Source organism: Neolamprologus multifasciatus, chromosome 16, assembly GCF_963576455.1.
Source record: "Neolamprologus multifasciatus chromosome 16, fNeoMul1.2, whole genome shotgun sequence".
Lineage (NCBI taxonomy): Eukaryota > Metazoa > Chordata > Actinopteri > Cichliformes > Cichlidae > Neolamprologus > Neolamprologus multifasciatus.
The window spans coordinates 8,377,785-8,387,667 of NC_140454.1; the positions used below are offsets into that span (position 1 = coordinate 8,377,785).

Consider the following 9,883-nt stretch of genomic DNA (forward strand, 5'->3'; position numbering starts at 1 on the left):
TATTTCCGATCTAGCGCAACAGCAAAGGAGAAGCTCTGCCAAATGCAGCAGCAGATGGGCAGATCACATCTAAAGCTCCTTCAGGAGGTTGACACCAGGTGGAACAGCACATACACCATGCTGCAACATCTGTATGAGGAGAGAGCCAGTTAGTGCTGCCCTTGTCTCAATGAGAACAGATCTCACACCTGTCACTGCAGAGGAGTACCTCTCAGTTAAAGAGTGCCTGGAGGTGCTTTCTCCTTTTTACACAGCCACTACTGAACTTTCTGGAGAGCAGAGAGTATCTGGGTCCAAAGTAATTCCACTTGTCTGCAATTGTATGCAATTGCTAAAAAACAACCTCAAGTTCTGGATGACAAAGCCCGCCAGCTGTGCATGAACCTCACAAGAATGCTGGGTGAATGTTCGTCTTACTTGGAAACAATGAGTGTAATGACCATTGCTACCCTGCTTGATCCAAGAACCAAGGCTGTGGGGTTTTGCAGTCAGACCAATGCTCAAGCTGCAGTGAGACATCTGACTGCAGAATGTGCCACCATCATTGAAAATGAAAAAGACCAGATAATGCCTGTCCCTCCTGTCCCATCTACCTCGTCACAGCCAGAGCCAGCAACCAGTTCTGCAACTCAGTCAGGTATGGCTTTTGTTGACCTGAAGTCCATAACACAATGACAGGGTTCCAGCATATTCTAAAAATGTCTCAATATCCCAAAGTTTTAATTCTGTTATTGGAAATATGTGACTATAAGAAGTTTTTAAACAAACTAAAATCTGCTTGTCAAAATATAAATTTCATTAGATATCTTTAGTATCACTTACATTTGAATATTCACATTTGATGTAATGAGTGAACCAAAATATTTCATTTTAAAATACATCTGAAAATGTTATTCTACAAAATGTGCAGCTATTTAATTTCATTAGTCTTTTAGGTGATGGTCTGTGGGATTTGCTGGACAGCCATATGGTGGAGAGGCAGGTGAGGAATGCCACAGCAGATGCCACAGTGGAAGTACAGAGGTACATGGCAGATCCTTTGATTCCCCGGACAGAGGATCCGCTCCACTTCTGGGGAACCAGGAAGACTGTATACCCCATCTTTATAAACTTGCTTTGCAGTTTTTGTGCACCCCAGCATCATCCGTTCCATGTGAGAGGATCTTCTCTAAGGCAGGAGAAATTATATCCAAGGAACAGACTCAGTCCTCACACAGTGGAACAAATTCTTTTCTTGAATAAAAACCAAACAGGATAACCTTAAATGCATCATGTTTTTATTTGACATGTTCGCAAGAATTTCCCCTCCCAGTTCACAATCAGTTCTTTCCCCAGTTTCAAAATATATCAGAGATTTAGCAAATATAATATGATCTATAAACAGACCTGTCCAGGTGTCCAGTGGTTAATTGCTAAGTACCTGGAGGCAGGACCTCACAGCAGAGGCATGCGCCATAATGTGTTGTATGTTATTATATGTATTTTGCATTTATTTTATTTACCAACATCAAGAAGTGACGGGCAAAGAAATACCACACCATGGTGCATGTTTACATAAGAATGGTTTTCAAAGGAGCTTGCAAAGAAAAGAAGAAAAGTTTACGACACCAACTCTCTGCCATCTATAATCCAGTTTTGAGATCCCTTCCCAGACGCCTTAACGCCCACTCACACCCTGGGCCATCTGACCTCAGGAATTCGCATGATAAAGGTGGGGCCAGGTTTCACAATGAACTCACCCGAACCTCTGGCTGATTGGGACCCACACCCAGTTCCACACCTTGGCTCAGGCGATTAGAGGATCATCAGGGGGTCCTTTTGTCCCTCTGTGGGGGGACACTCCCACCAGGTTTATATCTGGGACTCTCCACCATTTGACCTTAGAACTGAAGAAGCCTCTCGGATGAGAGGTGAAACGTCTTCAAGTAACTTAAAGAAGTCCAGACGCTTTTCTTTGCAAGCTCCTTTGACTACGATGACCTGGATGACTGAGAACCTTCACAGACATAAGAATGGTTTATTGATTAAATCTATCCATTAGACTAATGATGGCCCGCTTGAAGCTGACGCTCCGGTGAGTACCCAAAAAACAACACACTGCAGAAGCACTGTGTCGTTTGGCCAGAGTCACGTGATCAGTGACGTCCGAAGCTTCATTTAGAACACAAGTGATTCAGTGGGTTATAGGAAAGTGAATCATTTTGAGTTGATTTTGCTCAATTTATTTTATCTGCCGAAGTGAAAAACTTGAAATGTCCAAAATCATGTTTCCATAATGTAAATATCATTACAGCATAGGACTTTAGAAACACTTCCATGTGAATTAAAGCTAATAAAGACTAAAAAAAAATGTATTTGACACTATACGTAAATTACATTGCTACACATTTTAGAAAATCATTTTGTTTATTGTTTTCAGGTGATAGTCTGCAGGACCCAGGAAGACTGCATACCTGCATATCTACCAACTTGCACAACCTCTTCTGTTCCATGCGAGAGGATTTTCTCTAGGGCAGGAGAAATTATTTCTAAGAAAAGAAACAGACTCGGCCAGCGCACAGTAAAACTAATCCTCTTTTTAAATGAAAATAACAAAAGGGTTACCTTACATAGATCATGTTTTTACTATGCAAGTTCATGATTAGGGGTGGGTTTTGATTATCGCTTTTCTGATTACAATCCATGCTAAATTGAATAAAGTGATATTGATTCATTAAAATCCTGTGTCAATTTGTAAATTAAACGTTATGCCTGAAACGCCAGCATCTCAGGTTAAACCTCACAAAATGTCGTCAAACACCAAACAGCTAAAACAGTAACACATGTTTTTTTCTTTCCTTTAGGCCCTGAAAGTCATGGTGGAGGCCAGGTACCAGGAGATGAAGCTAAGGACAGCGTTGAGAAGGCAGCAGCTGTGAGTCTGACATCAGATATGTGGACTTCCATCAACACAGAGGCCTATCTTGCAGTCACCTGCCATTTTGTTGATGAGTCCAGCACATTAAACACAGTTGTTTTAGGAGTGCAATATTTTCCTAATGCACACACTGAAGAAAACATTGCACAAGTGAAAGGCTCACTCATGGCAGAATGGGCAATTACTGACAAAGTTACATGCCTAGTAACAGATGGGGCTGCCGATATGGGGGCTTGTGCAAGGGAGCTAAAACTTAAACATGCCATATGCATAGCTCACACCCTGAACTTAGTGGTGAAGAAGGCCCTTGACCAGACCCCTGAGGTCTCTGACATCCGAGCCAAGTCCAGGAAGATCGTGGGATATTTCAGGAGCAGTACCTCTGCAAAGGTAAGTTCTTAAGTGGCTTAATTACAGTTTCTTTAATGCTACTTATGTGTATAGTTCTGCACCCTTGACAATCTAATGTATGCTTTTTTAATTGTATTTTGTAAGGAGAGGCTTTCAGTTGTGCAGGAACAACTAAGGAAGCCTCAACTCAAACTACTACAGGAGGTGGAAACCCGCTGGAACAGCACTTACAATATGCTGCAAAGACTGTTTGAGCAAAGGGAGCCAGTGGGTGCTGCTTTGGCAAGTCTCACAACAGACATCCCACCTATTTCATCTGAGGAATTTGGTATAATTTCAGAGTGTCTGGTTGTCCTAGCACCATTTAACGATGCAACCACTGAGCTCTCTCAGGAAAAAAGGGTGTCTGGGTCAAAGGTCATACCTTTGCTCACTATGCTGGATCATTGCCTCAATGAACAAATGGAAAAATCACCATCCATTGGGTCTTCTCTGGCTCAGAAGCTGAGGATGCTATTGAGAGAGAAGCTAGATAAAATACAGACCATGAGCATTATGTTCCTTGCGACACTGCTGGACCCAAGCTTCAGAAAACTCGGGTTTCTCAGCCCTGCAAGAGCTAGCGAAGCAGAAAAAAAGACTAAAAGCAGAATGTGCTTCTGTAATGAGGGCCTCCACCACCTCCTCTTCCTCCGCACCACCACCACAGCCATCAACGTCACAATCTGTTGAGGCTGTTTCCCACGGTACTATTGTTATTGCATTTTAGTTGCATTTATATAAACTGAATGTTGGGTTTTCTTCTGTATCTATTATTGTACGATCTACTGTACAATATAAAGCGCCTTGAGGCGACTGTTGTTGTTGTTGTTGTTGTTGTTGTTGTTGTTGTTGTTGTTGTTGTTGTTGTTTGGCGCTATGGAAATAACATTGAATTGAAAATTGAATTGGTAGTATCTCATACGACTCTCCTTTTTGTTTAGGTAACAACCTGTGGTGTCGCCTGGATGAGAATATCAGGCAGACACAGACACAAAATGTGACAGCAGACGCAAATATTGAGGTCCAACGGTACATAATAGAGCCAAATATTGGAAGGCTGGAGGACCACCTTAAATACTGGGAGAGACAAAAATATGTCTACCCTCACTTATATAAGTTAGCACTGACATACCTGTGTACCCCTGCCTCATCTGTGCCCTGTAAGTGAGTGTTTTCAAAAGCAGGGGAAATATTGTCCAAAAAAAGAAATTGCCTACGACCTGCCACAGTGGAGAAACTGTTGTTTTTAAATAAAAACCAATGATGTGTCCCCTAAACACTAATCACTGTCCATACCTCAATGTTACAAAAGCACAACCGCTGTCCACACCCCAACCACACCTCACCTCACAGTAAATGATCATTTCCAAATAATCATTTTCCATACTGCCAGTATATACACAGTATACTGCCATCACTACAATATACATGTTTTACACACTCCTTTTGTTGTTGACATTTACAGGTTGTGTGCAAAATGCCACACTGTTCAAATTCATGCCAACTAATATTTTTACGTCCAGTAGGTGTCCCACTAGAGCAAATGAAGCTTCAAGAAGCTTTGCGTTGGGGTGAACCAATTGGATGAAACGCTTCAGTGCTTCATGAAGCTTCATCTGCCCATCACTACCGTAGGCAGGGCAATCACACACCTAGCACTCAAAGCAGAGACACCAGAGAAAGCCACCCTCGCACATCCAGCCCATCCCCAGCTTATATAACCTCAGAGAGGTGATTGCTGACTGATCCCAGGTGGTAAATGAGGCCAATGAGCAGCAGCTGTGTCCCAGGGAGAGAGAAGAACAAGAGAGAGACAGAGGGGTGGAGCAAGAGAGGAGGAGGCGGAGAAAAACACCACGCCCAGACAAGGGCAGTTTCAGGAGACCCAGCTAGGGCCGTAACATTGCAAATCAAACAGTAAGACTGTAACAGGCTTTAAGTAGAAAGTACATTTTTAAACTAATATGAAGTTATTAAAGGCTTATTTTTTCTGAGCTTGAAGTAATCTGTTTTGTTTTTTCTTACTGCAGGAACACAACTCAGATTCTGACAGCAATGTAATGGCAGTTACCGGAGAAGAACTGCCTCCTGTGCTGGAAGATCCTGAGGTTCCCCCGCTGATGAGAACAGACAGCATCTATGCAAGTTTGCTTTATGACATCTACACAACACCAGGATTATTTTTACTTAGATATTAGCATTAGACATAATGCTTAATCCATGAAATACTGTTAATGCTAAATTGGTACTTGAACATCCTTGTTTTTTTATGCTTTAAAGTTTAACATTTAGAATACAAGGTCAAATAATTGTTGGCCTCGGTGAGTGGAAAACTAAATTAGTTTGAACATGTCTTACATTTGAGTCATCTCTGTGGACTTCTACAAATGCTATTGTTTCAAGTTGTGAGAAAAAAAAAACATCTTTAATTTGATTTTGATTTTCCAAGATTTTTTTTTTTTTTAATTACCACTGTTGCACAAGCATAAGCCTTCGTCCTGTTAATTGTTTATACCTAAACTACTGCAAAAAATTGGAACAATGTGGGGTTTTTTTTTTTATTGTATATGCCACAAGACTACCTTGACCAGCTATCCAAGGTGTTGAATTAATCTGAGATCCTTTAAGCTGCGTCAAATTGACTGACGATGAATTTGTCCCACCACAGGAGCTTATGGAGGAAAGCAGTTCCGAAGGATCTGTTGATGTTCCTGCTCAGGCCCCAATGAAAAGAAAGAAAAGAAAACCTCTAAGGACTTCCAAAAGAGCCAAACAGACAATTACTTGCTCAGACAAAGATTCCAGGAGCACGGAGAATGAGAAGGAAACTAACACAGGCAAGGTGTCTGCCATGATGGTGAAAAAGGAGGATGGTGAATTTACAGTAAGAAGCATTATTGTCTTTATTGTACGATTAGTTGCCATAAAATGGCAAGGCACTTGTTGTGGAAACAGCAGTTGCAAAAGCAATAAGCTACCCTTTGACATCAAGACAAAGGAAACTACATTTTGGCCTCATCAGAAATAAAGGAGATCATGCTCATAATAATGAGGTCCTTAAGGAAGTGATACCCTGATCCCAAGTGAGCAGGCTTCCAAACCAGAGAATGCGTTTGACTACATGCACTGTATTAACTGTGAGGCATTGCTCAAAAGAAAAGCATTATGGAGACACGTGTTACTATGCAGACTCTCACAAAAGTGCAGTAAACAGAAGCCAGGCAGAAGTCGAATTCAGTCTGTGCTTTTGCACAGACTGCACCAGAAGGTGTGAGCCATAAAATTTGGGAACTACTAAATGTGATGGATCAGGATGAGAGCTCACAAGTTATAAATGAGGGGAAAAAAATCATAGAGCTTGGAGAGCAGCTATATGCTAAGCATGGCCACGAAAAATCCAAACATGAATACATTAGACAGAAATTGAGAGAAATGGGAAGACTGGTTCGAGTTTCAAGAAAAGGGGGTAAAATTCAAAGAATGGAGGAGTTTTTTTTAAACACTCCAACTTGAATGTGGTTGTGGAAAAGGTAAAAAAGGTGTTTGGTTTTGATAATGACACAAACACTTACAAAACTCAGTCTTTGGCTCTCAAACTAGGTTATAGCTTGAAAAAGATTGCTGAGAGTGTGAGACACAGATGTCAGAGGATGTTGATGAACAGTTTCTTGAAAACATAAAAAGGACGAGAAGTCTACTGGAAAAGAAGTGGGATGTGTGCATTTCATCACGTGTGCTGCAAACCCTGAGTGAAGGAAAATGGAACACACCACAGCTTCTTCCTTTCACAGAAGATATAATAAAAATGCGGTCCCCTTGGACCCTCCAGCGGGTGCAGGAGACTGCTGGATGGGCCCCTCGGACCCTCCAGCAGAGACGGGAGACGGCTGGACGGGCCCCTCGGACCCTCCAGGGGAGACAGGCTGCTGAAACAGTTCTCCTGAACTGCCAGCAGTAACAGAGAGTGGCATGGGAGCTGTGGAGCTCTGGATTGTCTCAGTCGAGCTTCCAGCAGGAGCTGATGCAGGGCCAGAAGGTATTGAGACGCCTGGCTGAATATGTAGCCAAGTGGCAGACTAGATTGGCGACAGAGCTACTGGGGACTGAACTAATGAATGAGCTATTGGTGGCGCAGGAAACTGAGCTAGGAACTTAACAGGTAGGTGAGCGATGGACTGAATAGGCAAATGAGCGATGGATTGCACAGGCAGCCAAACTAAAGGTCGAGCTGCACACTGATTAGCAGACTGGACTAATGACAACACAGGTGGCTGAATAGCAGGTTGAGTTCGTGGCTGAAGTGATGGTTGAGGTGAAAATGGAGCTAGTGGCGGAGTTGATTGCTGAGCAGGAGACACTGGAGACTGAGCTAAGGGCAGCTGAGCTGCGGGAGACGCAGCTGACTGAACTGACAACTGAGCAGGAGCCTGAGCTAGTGATTGCAGTGACGGTTGTGGTGAAAGTGGAGTTGGTGGTTGAGTAATAGGAGTGGGGGGGAAATTGATACTGTGTAATATTGTGATATTTTGTTTGCTAATAATGTATCGATACAGGGACAGCAGAAATCGATATTTTGTTACTAATTTTTTCGTGGACTGGAACACGCTCTGACTTCAGAGCATGTTGATCAGCTCCTTTTTCTGAGCAAGAATCCTGACATTCCTTCACTGTCCAAATGTGTAACTTTTTTTTTGGCAGCAATAAACATGACAGTTTACTTATTTTAATTTAAGACATGTTTTATTATAATTAAGTTTAAAACTTTTTTATTTAATGTAAAATTATATTTTGTTTTACTTTACTTTCAAATTCTTCAGTTGCTGAATGGGCTGAATAGTTTTCATAAATTGCATAGTTTAGAATTGTACCAGTTGGTTGCATTCAGTTAAGTTGGACTAGACTGTAATACAAACCGTTCAGTTTGTCAACAATAAAACTGAAATGAGAGAAAGATTGAGTGTGAGACTTTTATATTAGATAAAATTAATATTGATAAAGTTTACCTTCATGTACAGAATATTGCAAAATATTAAAAAAAAAAATTGCAATAATATCGTATCGTGAGTTGTATGGTGATTCCCACCTCTATTGAGTAAATGACTGCGCTAGAGACTGAGCTGCTGGTAGCAGAGCTAATGACTGGGCTGCTAAGGGCAATTGAACAGAAGACCGGGTGGCTAACTGGGTTACAGGCTGGGCGGCTAACGGCGAAGCTAATGATTGAGCAAACCAAGCTGCGAGGGTTTTTAGAAGGGTGGCTGAGTCCTCCTTGCCTGGGCCACCCATGCCAAACAGTTCAAAACAGCATTAAACTTCACCAAGAGGCACACAAGGAAAGACAGCATGAGGGAGGACGCAACACTGATGCAGAGAAACACAGGGCTTAAATTCACTGGGGAATAACGAGGGGAATGAGACACAGGAGGAGAGCACAGCTGGGAGAAGTCAGACATGACGAGACACGAGACCAATGGGAAGCAAAACTAGAAACACTGGGGGTGTCGAAATTCATGGGCTGCATCCTCCTGAGGCAGCATTTGTAGACCGATTACATCACAGCGACGCACCAAAGGCTGTCCAAATCTGTAGACTCCTCTGAATGCAGCCGACAAATGCGTCCTCCTTTTCTCTGAATTTGGAGGATGGGTCGAGTGTGTCCTTCGTGGTCCACCATATCCCAGAATTCATAGCGCGGCCTGGCCAACTCCATTTTCCGGCAATGGCGGCCGCTACTAAGTTTTAATATTACTCTTATTAATCTTTCTGGGTCACAAAATAAACTTTTAACATATTTTTAGGCAAGAATGTGGGTGTGTAGACTTCAAATATCTGCTCGGTTTATCAAGATATCACATATTTGCAAAAGTGCTCTGACGTCTTCAGAGACATCTGTTATCCACCAGCTGGATAGCTAGCCGGCCCAGAATTCATTGTGGAACTTTTCATGTAATGATGACGGCACAAGTAGAAGATAAACCGGGAGACGATTACACTTTTTAATATAAGTATATGAAAATCTGGTGGTACAAAAGTTAAATTTTTATAGCGGTTATGTTGTTAGGTTTGTGAATTTACATTGACTTGTATTATTTATTTAAACAATCTTCGTAAAAAGTGAAAACTAGCTTGTACGGTGGGTCCTGCGGTTTTTCATTGCCGCTTACATACAGCTAATTTTCATTTTTCCTAATTAACTTTTTTGTTATATGTTTATAGGGACCAAAAAGGAAACGGTGGACTTTAGAAAATTAGAGGAGAAAACGATCACCTATTCACCGGGGTAAAAAATTCAGCCACTGTGGGATGGAGGTACAAGAATAAATCACTTTACACATCATATTCATCTGAGTACAGTTTCAATAACCCTCATTCTGTACATTAAAATGTACATTTACTAAAAGTTGTGTTGTTTTTATTTGTCTGTCATTTCTGATTTCCTCTGCCTTTAGGATTGCAAGTATCCAGGGTAAGGAGAGGGAGTCAGTGGGAAGCCCACTGCTGCTACTTGGCTCTGGTTTGGCCTCATGGATGAGGTGATAGGGCAGTGGCTTTCCATTAGGCCTCCTGTCCTAA

General features: G+C 41.9%; 2 pseudogenes; both read left to right on the plus strand.

Annotated features, from left to right (window-relative positions):
- LOC146500219 (E3 SUMO-protein ligase ZBED1-like) overlaps nt 1-778 on the plus strand; it is a 1,611-nt pseudogene extending 833 nt beyond the window's left edge.
- A 1,245-nt stretch (nt 779-2,023) lies between these two features.
- On the plus strand, nt 2,024-4,137 carry LOC146500220 (zinc finger BED domain-containing protein 4-like; annotated as a pseudogene).
- Nucleotides 4,138-9,883: the final 5,746 nt, after the last annotated feature.